This window comes from Danio rerio, chromosome 4 (assembly GCF_049306965.1).
Source record: "Danio rerio strain Tuebingen ecotype United States chromosome 4, GRCz12tu, whole genome shotgun sequence".
In the NCBI taxonomy this organism is placed as follows: domain Eukaryota; kingdom Metazoa; phylum Chordata; class Actinopteri; order Cypriniformes; family Danionidae; genus Danio; species Danio rerio.
Window position 1 is genome coordinate 66884545 of NC_133179.1, and position 16597 is coordinate 66901141.

Consider the following 16597-nt stretch of genomic DNA (forward strand, 5'->3'; position numbering starts at 1 on the left):
TATCAAGATTTTTTCATTTTTCAAGATTTTTTTTCATTTTTCAAGATTTTTCAAGTTTTTCAAGATTTTTTTCATTTTTCAAGATTTTTCAAGATTTTTTTAATTTTTCAAGATTTTTTCATTTTTCAAGATTTTTTTTCATTTTTCAAGATTTTTCAAGAATTTTTCATTTTTCAAGATTTTTTCATTTTTCAAGATTTTTTTTTCATCTTTCAAGAATTTTTCATTTTTCAAGATTTTTTCATTTTTCAAGATTTTTTTTTTTCATTTTTCAAGATTTTTTTTTTCATTTTTCAAGATTTTTCAAGATTTTTCGATATTTTTTCATTTTTCAAGATTTTTTCATTTTTCAATATTTTTCAAGATTTTTTCATTTTTCAAGATTTTTTTTCATTTTTCAAGAATTTTCAAGAATTTTTCATTTTTCAAGATTTTTTCATTTTGCAAGATTTTTTTTTCATTTTTCAAGATTTTTCAAGATTTTTTTCATTTTTCGAGAATTTTTTTCATTTTTCAAGATTTTTTCATTTTTCGAGATTTTTCAAGATTTTTTCATTTTTCGAGATTTTTCAAGATTTTTTCATTTTTCGAGATTTTTCAAGATTTTTTCATTTTTCAAGATTTTTCAAGTTTTTTTCATTTATCAAGATTTTTTCATTTTTCAAGATTTTTTTTCATTTTTCAAGATTTTTCAAGTTTTTCAAGATTTTTTTCATTTTTCAAGATTTTTCAAGATTTTTTTAATTTTTCAAGATTTTTCAAGATTTTTTTAATTTTTCAAGATTTTTCAAGATTTTTTCATTTTTCAAGATTTTTTTTTCATTTTTCAAGATTTTTTTTCATTTTTCAAAATTTTTCAAGATTTTTTTCATTTTTCGAGAATTTTTTTTCATTTTTCAAGATTTTTTCATTTTTCGAGATTTTTCAAGATTTTTTCATTTTTCGAGATTTTTCAAGATTTTTTCATTTTTCGAGATTTTTCAAGATTTTTTCATTTTTCAAGATTTTTCAAGTTTTTTTCATTTATCAAGATTTTTTCATTTTTCAAGATTTTTTTTCATTTTTCAAGATTTTTCAAGTTTTTCAAGATTTTTCAAGATTTTTTTCATTTTTCAAGATTTTTCAAGATTTTTTTCATTTTTCAAGATTTTTCAAGATTTTTTTAATTTTTCAAGATTTTTCAAGATTTTTTTAATTTTTCAAGATTTTTCAAGATTTTTTCATTTTTCAAGATTTTTTCATTTTTCAAGATTTTTTCATTTTTCAAGATTTTTTTTCATTTTTCAAAAATTTTTTTCATTTTTCAAAATTTTTTCATTTTTCAAGATTTTTCTTGATTTTTCTTGACTTTTCAAGATTTTTTCATTTTTCTTGATTTTTTTTCATTTTTCAAAATGTTTTCATTTTTCAAGATTTTTCTTGATTTTTCTTGATTTTTCAAGATTTTTTCATTTTTCGAGATTTTTCAAGATTTTTTCATTTTTCAAGATTTTTCAAGATTTTTTCATTTTTCGAGATTTTTCAAGATTTTTTCATTTTTCAAGATTTTTCATTTTTCAAGATTTTTCAAGATTTTTTTTCATTTTTCAAGATTTTTTTTCATTTTTCAAGATTTTTTTATTTTTCGAGATTTTTCAAGATTTTTTCATTTTTCAAGATTTTTCAAGATTTTTTTTCATTTTTCAAGATTTTTTTTCATTTTTCAAGATTTTTTTTCATTTTTCAAGATTTTTTCATTTTTCGAGATTTTTCAAGATTTTTTCATTTTTCGAGATTTTTCAAGTTTTTTTTTTTCATTTTTCAAGATTTTTTCATTTTTCAAGATTTTTTTCATTTTTCAAGATTTTTCAAGATTTTTTTCATTTTTCAAGATTTTTTTTCATTTTTCAAGATTTTTTTCATTTTTCAAGATTTTTTCATTTTTCAAGATTTTTTTTTCATTTTTCAAGATTTTTTTCATTTTTCAAGATTTTTCAAGATTTTTTTCATTTTTCAAGATTTTTTTTCATTTTTCAAGATTTTTTCATTTTTCAAGATTTTTCAAGATTTTTTCATTTTTCAAGATTTTTCAAGTTTTTTTTTCATTTTTCAAGATTTTTTTTTCATTTTTCAAGATTTTTTCATTTTTCAAGATTTTTTTCAAGATTTTTCAAGATTTTTTTTCATTTTTCAAGATTTTTTTCATTTTTCGAGATTTTTCAAGATTTTTTCATTTTTCAAGATTTTTCAAGATTTTTTCATTTTTCAAGATTTTTCAAGATTTTTTCATTTTTCAAGATTTTTCCATTTTACAAGATTTTTTCATTTTTCAAGATTTTTCAAGATTTTTTGCAATTTTTTAAAAAAAAATCATTTTTTGCGATTTTTCAAAAAAGTTTAATTTTTTGTGATTTTTCGAAAAATTTTCATTTTTTGTGAATTTTCAAAAATGTTAATTTTTTTGAATTTTTTTATTATTTTTTATTTTTCCTGATTTGTTTTTGTGCTTTTTCAAGATTTTATCATTTTTCGTGATTTTTCTTGATCTTTCAAGATTTTTTCATTTCTCGTTATTTTTCGATTTCTCGAGATTTTTAAGAGAGATAGGCTTTAAAAGAAAAAAAGAGATAGGCTTTATTTTATTTTTAAAATACTTTATTAAAAATATATATCATGCTGGCAACATTTCATGCAAACTACAACTTGTAACTCACAGAAACCCCCAAAGGACAGGCCTCTTCCTGCAGTAGCGGCCAGCTCCAGCTCATCTGGTTCTAGAGGTGACGGTGGATGAGCAGATGATGCGCTACTTGTGAAAAACCCTCAATGCTTTTGAAGCACAAGGTGCACAGCAAATTCATTGGTGTTAAATTTTTAAGTGTTGTGGTAATTCAGAGTGAAGTGTTAAAATTCTAGAGTTATATAAAGTGTCATACACTAAAGCTCCAGCAGATCTTTATGACACACAGACATCAAGAATCAGGATATGAACCTTAACCATGGTTGCTAAAAAGAAAAAAGCAGCATATTTTATGCTGGGTGCCAGCATAGTACAAAGCTCCCAGCATGCATTGCATCATAAATAAATTATGCAGCTTTATGTTGTTACAATCTCTTTCTTTTTATTTATTTTGTGTTGTGTTTGGGAGGTAATATTTCAGTAGTTTTTTAAATTGATTTTTATTTTTTTGTTTGTCACCATTATTGAGATTCAAAGACTAATTGTTGATGTCTGTGTGTTTTTAAGTGCTGCCATAGATCAAACATTCACATTGTAAATCATGCTTTTAAAGTCATTAATTGTTAAAGCTTCAGTGGTTTCATTTATGTATTTTATTTATTTCACACACATAACTAATATGACACTGAATTAGAAAACAAGCAGGAGAAGATGGCTTTGATATCATAGTTAATCTCTTCAGACTGACTCTTACATTTTCTTTTGAATTTTCATGCTACATGTAAGAATAGTGTGATTAGCACTAATAATTATAGCATCCAAATAAAAAAAAACCATTTTATAGCAAGAAGTTGAAGAGCCCTACTAAAGCAGACTCTGTCCTCCATCATGGTGACTTCAAATGAACAACAGAAATTTCATAAAGAGCTTTTGTTCACATGACAGAATTAAAGCCAAAGCTCAGTAATAAGTGAAGCTCCATGATGAGTTGTTTAATGTGATGAGTTGTTTTAAAGATGTTGAAAATAAAAATAAATTTTATTGTGTAATTTGTTTATTTTTTATTCATTATTATTTTATTTAAAGTTTTATTCTCAGTTGATTTCATCTTTGGTTTTGGCTACTGCTGCCAGTATTTTGATATACATTTTACATATATTTTACACAATAAGAGTTTGCTAATTAACACTCTCTGAGTGGTAAAAATTTTTTAACACTTTCAAAAGTGTTATTTTAACACTTTTATAGTGGTTCCCATATAAACACTGAGGGAGTGTTAATTTGAACTCTAAGGTAGTTAAATCTACAATCTAAAATTTGCAGTGTGTATAACCCTTTATTATTGTCTTTAATTGTTTATGTACCATAGCATAATCAATGAAACACAACATCAAAACACTGTGCTGATGAGATTGTCTTCTTGCTGCTTTGACACTGACTTTTGCCTATCTTGTGTTTTTTTTCTGTCCTTCTTTAGCAGTTGAGGACAAAGGCGGTCTGCCGAAGAAACCACTCAGCTCCTCTGAAAGACAAGGTATATCACATAATAAATGTCACTTATTAACATTTATTCATACTGTTGCAGCATGAACTACAGTTGAGGGCCCTCCTGTGAAATATTTATTCAAGCTAATGGAGCAAGGACATGTTCACAGTACTTACGATAGTATATTATCTTCTGAAGAAAGTTTTATTTGTTTTATTATTTATGTTTTTTTATTGGCTACAGAACAAACAGTGTTAAGCTAGTTAAGCCTTTACTTTCTCAATCTAAATATGGTAGCACATCAGAATAATAGTCCTTTAGTTAATCAATTTACTAACACTAAGTGTCACCAATCTTGTGCCGCATTTTTTAATTACAGTTCAACATTAATGCATTATTAAAATCCAAAGTTGTGCTTGTTGACATTATTTCATGCACAGTGCATTAATGAACTAACGTTATTTAACTTAAACATTAAATCGTTAACAAAGATGAATGAATACTGTAATTAATGTATTAAACTTCTAAGTCATGTCAGTAAATGCATTAACTAATTTTAACTAATGGACTATTACTCTAAAGTGTTACCTTAAAGGGTGACACTTTACAATAAGTTTGTATTAGTTAATGTCAAAGCATTTACTACCATAAACAAGCAATGAACAATATACTAAATACAGTATTTGTTCGTGTTACAGTCATCCATGCCAACTCACAGTCCATCAACTAAGCATTAAATATTATTTTAATAAAGCATTAGTACATGTTGAACTATGATTAAAAATGTTGTACAAGCATTGTTCATAATTAGTACATGTTAGTAAATACATTATCTAATGAAACCTTATTGTAAAGTGTGACCCAATATTATGTCCTGTCATCATGGCAAAGATAAATTATAAGAAATTAGTTATTAGAACTATTATGTTTAGAAATGTGCCTGAACAAGTCCTCTCTCCATTACACACATAAATTGTGAAAAATAAACTCAAATTTAACAGGGGGGCTTATAATTCCGGCTTCAACTGTGTGCATTAATAAATAAAAGTCGTCACACTAAGACACTGTGTTCTGATAATCACAACTGTGCTCATTTAGGAGCCGGGGAAACAAAGAGAAGAAAACGTTCCTGTGAAGATCTTTCACAGAAGCCACACTCAGACTCTCCACTGTCTGCTGTAAGTTCATCGTTTGTACATCACAATTAGGTGGTGTATATACTCCTGAATACAGTTTTGTAGGCATAGATGGGGAGACTGTGCAAAAAGTATGATTATGTCAATGAAAGGTTTTAACTATTATACTTACTTTGTTGAAGGCTCCTGCATCGACTTCTTTATTGGAGGCTCCTGCATCAGCCTCATCAGTTCCTGGCCAGTCTTCTTCATCGGCTCCTGCATCAGCCTCATCAGTTCCTTGCCAGTCTTCTTCATCGGCTCCTGCATCAGCCTCGTCAGTTTTTGCCTCGGCTTCTTCATCGGCTCCTGCATCAGCCTCATCAGTTCCTGGCCAGTCTTCTTCATCGGCTCCTGCATCAGCCTCATCAGTTCCTGCCTTGTCTTCTTCATCAGCTCCTGAAAAATCGCAAAAAATTAAAAATTTTTGAAAAATTGCAAAAAATGAAAAATTTTTGAAAAATCACAAAAAATGAATTTTTTTTGAAAAATCACAAAAAATGAAAATTTTTTGAAGTCACAAAAAATGAAAAAATGAAAATTTTTTGAAAAATCGCAAAAAATCACAAAAAATGAAAATTTTTTGAAAAATCAAAAAAAATGAAATTTTGTTGAAAAATCGCAAAAAAATCACAAAAAATGAATTTTTTTTGAAAAATCACAAAAAATGAACATTTCTTGAAAAATCGCAAAAAATGAAATTTTTTTGAAAAATCACAAAAAATGAAATTTTTTTGAAAAATCGCAAAAAATCACAAAAAATGAAAATTTTTGGAAAAATTGCCAAAAATCACAAAAAATGAAATTTTTTTGAAAAATCGCAAAAAACATTTTTTTTTTTGAAAAATCACAAAATATATTTTTTTTAAAAATCGCAAAAAATCACAAAAAATTAAAATTTTTGAAAAATCACAAAATTTTTTTTTTTTTTGAAAAATCGCAAAAAATCAGCTCCTGCCTTGGCTTCTTCATCAGCTCCTGTATCAGCCTCATCAGTTACTGCCTTGGCTTCTTCATCGGCTCCTGTATCAGCCTCATCAGTTCCTGCCTTGTCTTCTTCATCAGCTCCTGAAAAATCGCAAAAAATTAAAAAATTTTGAAAAATCGCAAAAAATGAATTTTTTTTGAAAAATCGCAAAAAATGAATTTTTTTTGAAAAATCACAAAAAAATGAATTTTTTTTGAAATCACAAAAAATGAAAAAATGAAAATTTTTTGAAAAATCGCGAAAAATCACAAAAAAATGAAAATTTTTTGAAAAATCACAAAAAATGAAATTTTTTTAAAAAATCACAAAAAATGAAATTTTGTTGAAAAATCGCAAAAAAAATCACAAAAAATGATTTTTTTTGAAAAATCACAAAAAATGAACATTTTTTGAAAAATTGCAAAAAATGAAATTTTTTTGAAAAATCGCAAAAAATCACAAAAAATGAAAATTTTTGGAAAAATTGCAAAAAATCACAAAAAATGAAATTTTTTTGAAAAATTGCAAAAAAAAAAATTTTATTTGAAAAATCACAAAATAATTTTTTTTTGAAAAATCGCAAAAAATCACAAAAAATTAAAATTTTTGAAAAATCACAAAAATTTTTTTTTTTGAAAAATCGCAAAAAATCACAAAAAATGAAAATTTTTTGAAAAATCACAAAAAATTTAATTTTTGGAAAAATCACAATAAATCACAAAAAATGAAAAATTTTTGAAAAATCGCAAAAAATGAAATTTTTTTGAAAAATAACAAAAAATCCAATTTTTGAAAAATCACAAAAAATGAAAAATTTTTGAAAGATTTTTGAAAAATCACAAAAAATCACGAAAAATGATTTTTTTTTTTAAATAACGAAAAATCACAAAAAATGAAAAATTTGTGAAAAATCTCAAAAAAATGAAATTTTTTTGAAAAATCACATAAAATGAAATTTTTTTGAAAAATCGCAAAAAATCACAAAAAATGAAAAATTTTGGAAAAATTGCAAAAAATCACAAAAAAATGGATTTTTTTGTGAAAAATGGCAAAAAAATTTTTTTTTGAAAAATCAAAAACAGAATTTTTTTTGAAATATCGCAAAAAATCACAAAAAATTAAAAAAAATTTTTTTTTGAAAAATCGCAAAAAATCACAAAAAATGAAAATTTTTTGAAAAATCACAAAAATGTAATTTATGGAAAAATCACAATAAATCACAAAAAATGAAAATTTTTTGAAAAATCGAAAGACATGAAATTTTTTTGAAAAATAACAAAAAATCCAATTTTTGAAAAATCACAAAAAATGAAAAATTTTTGGAAAATCACAAAAAATCACGAAAAATGAATTTTTTAAAAAAAATAACGTAAAATCACGAAAAATGAAAAATTTTCGAAAAATCATGAAAAATGAAAAAATCATGAAAATCACGAAAAATGGAAAATGAAAAAATCACAAAAAATCACGAAAAATCATAAAAAATGAAAAAATCTTGAAAAATCATGAAAAATCTTGAAAAATCACCAAAAAATCATGAGAAATGAAAAATTCACCAAAAATCATAAAAAATTATCTGTACAAACAGTAAAAAATACAGATAGTGCAAAAAAATGACATTGCAAATACAATGACAGTACAAATAACAAATAAAATGACAATGAGAAATTGACAGCGATATGTACAATGAATAGGAGTCCACATAGTTGCAGGCAGTGTTGTTTCAAGTATGGATTGGCTAAATGTCAGTGCATGCTACATATCGATGGTGTGCAGTGAGGGTATGGAAGAGTCTGTGTGTTGTGTATTAAGTGTTCATCAGCCTGATAGTCTGAGGGAAGAAACTTTCCTTTAGCCGGCTGGTGCGTGACCAGATGCTGCGGAACCATCTGCCTGAGGGTAGCAGACGATTTTGTCTGTATAATTGTACATGTTAAACTAATTTAAATTAGAAGTCCACTAAATGTTCATTAACTAAAGTCACAGCAAAAGGTGCTACAATTAATGTAGAAATGCCAAAGTTCCACTGCTTTTTCTGTGACAGCTGTAGGGCTCGTCGGGGGATTGAACCCAGGACCTCTCGCATCCTAAGCGAGAATCATACCCCTTGACCAACGAGCCCTGAAGAAAGACCCTGCAGTGCCAAAAAAAATTCTTACTTTTTTATAAATACTTTTTGTTCTTGTTGTTTTTAGTATGGGCCACCTGGGTTGCCTTTGATGCAGTTCCTTTTAAGTTGGCTGTGCAGCACAATCCAGTGTGACCTTCAAAAGCTAGGTTCATACCCTTAGGTCAAAAAGATATGACAATGGAAAACTCTTCAGAGAAGCTGTTTTGTCATTAGGTGTACAAACCAGATCGTCTGAATGCAATATGGTATAGGGATCCTTAAGTGCTGTTTTCTAGGTTAAAAGAACTTCCGGAGTCATACAACAGATATGGCAAATGCTAGTATTGGCCCAGTGGCTTAATGGATAAGGCATCACTCGTTGAAGCAGGGGATTTTGGATTCAAGTCCTGTTTGGGTTGTGTTTGTTAGGTTACATTTAAGTTGTGTGAAAAAATCCTGACTTGTCTACTCAAAGCTTAGGTGTGATGATCTGAGGGCAATAGTTAGCTTCGAATTCTCAGACTTGCTGCACACTTCAATTAGGATTCATTCAATCTTGCTTGAATCTCACTGTCACGTTACACACCTAAAAGGTTCTGCTAAGCTCTGGGAATGGAGATCTTGACTTCAAGTACCCCATGGCTCTCAATTGACGGTCTCATGTTAGGTGGATGATGATGAAATGCAAGCAAGAAAAAAGCTGCTGAAAGGTTGTGATTTCAAGTTAATGAGAGTGGCCTTGACTGGAATTCGAAACTCTCAAGACCAGTCACACTATACACTAGAAAGAAAGAAAATGTTTGGCCATTAGTTCTTATTTGATAGAATGCAAGCTGTCATCGAGATCCTAAAGTGCAGTTTTCCATGCGGTAGCATCTTGTTGAAGGCATACAAGAGATCCTTGATAGAAGATTGGTGACATGGCCCAGTGGCCTAATGGATAAGGCATCAGCCTCCGGAGCTGGGGATTGTGGGTTTAAGTCCCACCTGGGTCCTTCTTGAAAATCTCCCTTTAACTTGAGATCAGTGTTTGGTGGATGAAACACAGTAGCTGTGAAAACCTTCTTGAGATGTGTTTGCGTGTCATTAACTTCCTTCATTGGCATTCCATACTACCTGTTATGACTAAAAGGGTAACGAGATACCTAACGCAAATGGCCATTTTGAAGCCTGCATGGTGCCTACAGAGAAGAGACTGTGTACAAACACAAAGATGATGCTTACATATTAAGCTGGTACGTTGTTCAAGATCCATAAACAATTCTAACCACCGAATCATTCCGGCTCCTTTTTTGTCTGTATTATTGTACAGGTTAGACTAATTTAGATCTGAAATCCACTAAATCTTTATTAACTAAAGTTTCTACAACTAACACCAAAGCATCACTGCTTTTCTGTGAAAGATGTAGGGCTCGTTCAGGATTTGAACCCAAGACCTCTCACACCCAAAGCAAGAATCATACCCCTAGACCAATGAGCCCAGTAGAAACACTCTGCAGTGTCAAACAAAAAAAATTTCTGTAAAACCGGTCCAATCTACTTTTTGTTCATGTAGTTTTTGTTATGTGTGTCAGCAACTCCCTGGATTCATGTTACAGTTCACAGGCAGTATAGAAACAGCATAGTGGCCTAATGGATAAGGCACCAGCCTTCGAAGCTGGGGATTGTGGGTTCGAGTCCCACCTGGGTTGTCTTTGACGCAGTTCCTTTTAAGTTGGCTGTGCAGCACAATCCATTGTGGCTTTCAAAAAGCTAGGTTCATACCCTTAGGTCAAAAAGACATGACAATTGAAAACTCTTCAGAGAAGCTGTTTTGTCATTAGGTGTACACACCAGATCGTCAGAATGAAATATGGTATAGGGATCCTAAAGTGCTGTTTTCTGAGTTACAAGAACTTCCTAAACCGTACAACAGATATGGCAAATGCTAGTATTGGCCCAGTGGCCTAATGGATAATGCATCAGCGTTCGAAGCTGGGAATTGTGGGTTTAAGTCCCATTTGGGTTGTGTTTGTTGGGTTAAATATAAATTGTGTGGAAAAAATCCTCACTTGTCCCCTCAAACCTTAGGCGTGATGATCTGAGGTCAATAGTTAGCTTCAAATTCTCAGACTTGCTGCACACTTCAATAAAGATTTATCCAATCTTGCTTAAATTATCCAATCACTTTACAAACATCAAAGGTTCTGAAAAGCTCTGGTAATGGAGATCTTGACTTCAAGTACCCCGTGGCTTTCAACTAATGGTCTCATGTTAGGTGGATGATAATGAAATGCAAACAAGAAAATAGCAGCAGAAAGGTTGTGATTTCATGTTAATGAGAGTGGCCTTGTGGATAAGGCATCAGCCTCTGGAGTTGGGTATTGTGGGTTCAAGTCACATCTGGGTTGTCTTTGAAGGTCCACTATAGATTTAATTACAGATCATTTCAACCAGTTATTGCAATGAAAAAAAAACTGATGCATCAACACATCAAAGCACTCTCTTGCTGACATCAGGGCTTTCCTGTTGCAGTCGGGTGTGCACGTCTCCAACACCACTATAAGACGATACTATAGACATTAAAGCCCTGTAGGCCTTCCTAGAAAAACAACTGCAAGGCAAGGAAAATGAACAGGTATTGTGTATTATCATCTTGTCAAATCAAGTATTCAGCAACACTTATGTCAAAATGTTAATAAAATTAATTAATAAAATTATTGTATGTGTTTGTTGTATAGTGCTGCACTTAAAACGATTGACGAAAAACTGCACAAGGACAATGAGCGATCTGCTAAAAAGATTCAGAGTGAGCTTCTGTTTAGAATACACTTAAAAGCATCAGTCTGCAATATTAGAAAACCAGTAAAACAACTCAGGTGGACCTATGGAAAAGCCAGGTAAGCCATTTTGAACTATGCCATAATGAAAAGATTTATTTATTTGCATTAATCCATGCATCTCTTTATTTAGGCTATTTGCTTTATACGAGCTTACATGTCCTATAAATTTATTAATAGGACATACCCTATTAATAAACCGCCATGTTGTGAAACTGAAAGCAAAGCATCCAGTAAAAATTCATGTCTGGGGAGCCATATTCCATCAGGGACCTGGACCGCTAGTTGTGTTAGAAGATTAGTTAAAATCTCTTTAATATGATTGAATCGTTTCTTTGCAGTTTCTTTATTTATATATATATATATATATATATATATATATATATATATATATATATATATATATATATATATATATATATATATATATATTCTATTTTTAGGAATTATGGACAGATGTTTTTACGAAGACACTATAATAAAATTCAATCAGGCTCCATACGTAAAACAAAACTTTAAGAACCATATCACTTCTTCCAAGGTAGATACAGTATGTAGGCCTACTGGACCAACTGTGTGTGTGTACATGTTCACTGATGTGTGTGTGTGTGCACAGGTTCACTGCTGTCTGTATTGAACTTTTTTTATCAATCTTGATGATTATTGAATAATTAATAAAGTTAACACATTGCTTAAAGGGCACTGTCAGGGTTCTGCCACTCTGGTCTTGTAAATTCTAGTTTTGGTGGCAGAGCTCTGACACTACCCATGTCTGGTCCTGTTTCTATGTTCCCTCAGACGCGTGCGCTCTTGTACTCGTGTTTGTGTTTTCGTCTGTCAGCAGCGTGGTGTTTCATTCCCAGCGTCTCAATCTTGTTGGTTTCGGTTTTGGTTGGCGCTGGGATGAAGCATGCACGCTGCGTGTGTGAGCGCACGGTGAGTGTTTTCATTCATCGTGTGCTCGTGTCTTGCGTCTCTTGTCAAAGCACGTGGCTCTGTGTTTACATTGTGGTCACGTGCTTTTGTCGTGTGCTTCAGTGTTGTGTTATGTGAGCGCATGGCTTGTATTGTCTCTCTGTGTCATGCGCTCTCCCGTCTATTGTCTAGTCCCACCCTCCTTGTTTACTCATTATTAGTTTGTCATGTTCACCTGTGTGTCAATTTACTTTTTGCTTTATAACCCCCCTCATGTTTTCAGTCCTTTGCCAGTTCGTCGTTGATAGTTTCCTGTCCTGTTGTGTCCAGCCCTGTCTTGTCCAGCCAGTCAAGTTTGTTTGTTCGTTTATTTGTTTTATTAGAGTTTTTCCCCCTCGGGGTTGTTTGTTTTGCCTTTTTGTTTTATGTGTACTTTATTATTAATAAAACCCAATTATTGTTTGCACTTGAGTCCTCGCTCCCTCATCCTTCCCGAACCCTGACAGTCACATAGTTTACCCCTTTTTTTATGATTTAACATTATTATGGTTCTTCTGAGTGTGCCAGTTTAGGTTCAGTTCAAAACACAATCCAGATTTTTTTATTATAATGTGTTATAATGTGTCATTTTAAGGGCGTGTACACAGCTCGTTGTTTTACATTTATATTTAGTCATTTAGCAGACGCTTTTATCCAAAGCGACTAACAAATGAGGACAAGGAAGCAATTTACACAACTATAAGAGCAACAATAAATAAGTGCTGTAGGCAAGTTTCAGGTCTGTAAAGTCTAAGAAGGAAAGCATTAGTAATGTAAGAATTTTTTTTTTTTTTTTGAGTACAGTTAGTGGTATAGCTAGAGGCAATTGCAGATTAGGAAGTGAAGAGGAGACTAAATAGTTGAGTTTTTAGTCGTTTCTTGAAGACAGCAAGTGACTCTGCCGTTCTGTTGCAGTTAGGGAGTTCATTCCACCAACTGGGCAGATTGAATGCGAGAGTTCGGGAAAGTGATTACTTCCCTCTTTGGGATGGAACCACGAGGCGACGTTTATTCACAGAACGCAAGTTTCTTGAGGGCATATAAATCTGCAGAAGTGAGAGCAGATAAGAGGGAGCAAAGCCAGAGGTTGCTTTGTAGGCAAACATCAGAGCTTTGAATTTGATGCGAGCAGCAACTGGCAGCCAGTGCAAACGGGTGAGTAGCGGAGTGACATGTGCTCTTTTCAATTCATTAAAGACCACTCATGCTGCTGCGTTCTGGAGTAGCTGAAGGGGCGTGTTGCTTCACATGAAAATTAGTTTCAAATTCAGTCGGTCGGTGAGTAAATGAATATGATGAATGAGAACACACAGGCATGTGCATATAGACATAAAATGTAATGTTGTACAGTAACGTGTCAATTGTTTGTTTCAGTTGTCTTTATTTGAATGGTTTCGTGAGGATGTGATGGTGTGCATTATCTGCCTGATTCCCGCTGAAGTGGGTGGGTTGTGTGACGTTTGATTCGGGGGATGTTATGGGGCGGGGTTTGCGTGACGTGCTGCGAGCTACTAGCCCAACAGTGGAAACGCAACATGATTTCGGCCTCACTGCTTAACCTCCTGGGCAATTGCCCCGGCTCGTCCTGGCTCGCACTGGCCTCAGCTCACAGCCTAGGAGTCCAATGCACTATCCATTGCACCACAGAGCTCCTGCCTCTAGCACTGTTGCACAGAAAGCAATTTTTGGTACTCTCTGGCCCATAAAAGCACAGCTCACTGCAGATAAAGTACTGCTGGGATTCATACATAGGATATTCTGTTTACTAGACAGGTGTTTTGACCAACTAAGCCACAAAACCAGACAGGGGGTAATTGTTTAATCGAAAAAAGAAACGGTAAAAACGATAGCACTGCATGTTTGAATGTCTAGACTTAAAAATTTTAAAGTCCAATTGGTTACGCATCACCATACCATGCTATATAATGCCATCGTCCAAAACCCTCTTAATAGTACAATATTAAAATTGTTTTATTATTTAATATATAATCAAGGTTTCCCTTCTTAAACCAATTAACTTCTCTCTAAAAAGCTTCAAAAATTGCAACAAATGAACACTCCATTGAAACAATGTACAAATAAAATAAAAATGAAAATAAAACATTTACTTAAAACATTTCAAATTTTCCCAAAAGTCCAGTACAGGTGATGAACACTCAAAAAGATTCTTTTGCAAAACAACTAGGTTGCACATTCAGTTCCAGAGATCCAGGATGTTGCACTTGTGAGTGTGCTGTAAATTTACACTCCTACCATGACGCTGAATAGGTTTCACTTTGTATCTTTCCAACAGGTGTATCCAAAAAATCCACTTAATGGGAGGCTCGCCAGTCCAACTCCACAATTAGACACGCACCGATGGAAGTTGAGACAATCCAAATCCAGAAAAGAGTTCACACGTCAATTAATTTGAATGCAGAGCAGATCACATTCAGCAACTGACTTCAATAGAACATCTCACCGATGAAAAACCAGAAGAAGATGCACAAGCAAACAAACAAAGGGGAGAAAAAAACCATTAGCATTTTACAGCGTATGCATTATCTCAGCTTAACACATTTGTAAATAAACAGCAACAATAAATGACCATGTATATGCTTCTCTCTGCTGAATTTCTGTGTTTTTCCTATTTCTTTCTCCTATTTGGCATTTTCTTTTTACAAATGACAGCATTTTACTTAAACTCTCTCACTTAAACTTTACACAATCACTTGTATAATACTGTGTATAATACTGTGTTTTTACTAGACCAAACAAATGGTTAATTGATGAAACACATTTTTGACACTAGTTTAAATCATGTTATAACTAAAACAATAAAAAAAAATAAAAAAAAACCACGAACTCACCAAGAAAATCATTCAAAATCAAAGTGAAAAACCAGGAAAACTCCAGGTGGCACTTATGTGCAGATTTCACTCACAGATACAAATCGTGTTTTTTTCTCTCAATCCTTCATTAAAAGTATATGATAGAAATCATTTCAGCATCTTATTAATGGTCAATTTTCACAGTTAATACACATTTAAAACATTAAAATATATATTTACATTTACATTTAGTCATTTAGCAGACGCTTTTATCCAAAGCGACTTACAAATGAGGACAAGGAAGCAATTTGCACAACTAAGAGCAACAATGAATAAGTGCTGTAGGCAAGTTTCAGGTCTGTAAAGTCTAAGAAGGGAAGTATTAGTAGTATTAGTATTTTTTTTTTGTGGGTACAGTTAGTGTGATATTCAGAGAGGCAATTGCAGATTAGGAAGTGAAGTGGAGACTAAATAGTTGAATTTTTAGTCGTTTCCTGAAAGTAGCGAGTGACTCTGCTGTTCTGATGCAGTTAGGGAGTTCATTCCACCAACTGGGCAGATTGAGCGTGAGCATTCGCAAAAGTGATTTCTTCCCTCTTTGGGATGGAACCACGAGGCGGCGTTCGTTCACAGAACGCAAGTTTCTGGAGGGCACATAGATCTGCAGAAGTGAGAGCAGATAAGAAGGAGCAAGGCCAGAAGTCACTTTGTAGGCAAACATCAGAGCTTTGAATTTGATGCGAGCAGCAACTGGCAGCCAGTGCAAACGGACTAGCAGCGCAGTGACATGTGCTCGTTTCGGTTCATTGAAGACCACTCGTGCTGCTGCATTCTGGAGCAGTTGAAGAGGCTTGATAGAGTTAGCTGGAAGCCCAGCTAGTAGAGAGTTGCAGTAATCCAGTTTGGAGAGAACAAGAGCTTGAACAAGGAGTTGAGCTGCATGTTCAGAAAAGAAGGGTTGGATCTTTCTGATGTTATAGAGTGCGAATCTGCACGATCGAGCAGTTCTAGAAATGTGTTTAGAGAAGTTTAGTTGGTCATCAATCGTTACTCCAAGGCTTTTCACCATTTTGGATGCAGTAATGGTTGCCCCATCCATCTGGATTGAAAAATTATGGTGTAGAGTCGGGTTAGCAGAAACTACAAGAATTTCCGTTTTTGCGAGGTTCAGCTGAAGATGATGATCTTTCATCCAGTGTGAAATATCCAACAGGCAGGCTGAGATGCGAGCTGGAACCGAGGGATCATCAGGATGAAAAGAGAGGTATAGCTGGGTATCATCAGCATAGCAGTGGTAGGAGAATCCATGTCTCTGGATGACTGGTCCTATAGATGATGTGTAGACTGAGAAGAGAAGTGGCCCAAGAACAGAGCCTTGAGGCCTTGATATATATCTAATAGTTTTCTACTGTTATTAATTTAAAAACTTACATCTCTGCATTCCCTTGCGAACACTGAATCACCATAGCAACGGTAAACACAAGCTAACAGACAAGAGAGATTTGTTATTGTTTGTAAATCTGATCTGCTATAGTGTAAGGCACGATGATGTTATTCTAAAGCACTATTCCCTTGAATGCTGTTTAATACTCGATTATGAATTATTTATATAAATAA

At 32.2% G+C, this 16597-nt stretch overlaps 1 protein-coding gene and 1 non-coding gene across 2 annotated transcripts in view; one reads left to right on the top strand and one right to left on the bottom strand.

Annotated features, from left to right (window-relative positions):
* LOC108182721 (uncharacterized) overlaps positions 1-16597 on the bottom strand; it is a 162499-nt gene that overhangs the window by 50458 nt on the left and 95444 nt on the right. The window lies entirely within an intron of this gene.
* Positions 9320-9392, top strand: trnar-ccg (transfer RNA arginine (anticodon CCG)). Its single transcript has one exon. It is a non-coding gene; the product is annotated as a tRNA-Arg (tRNA).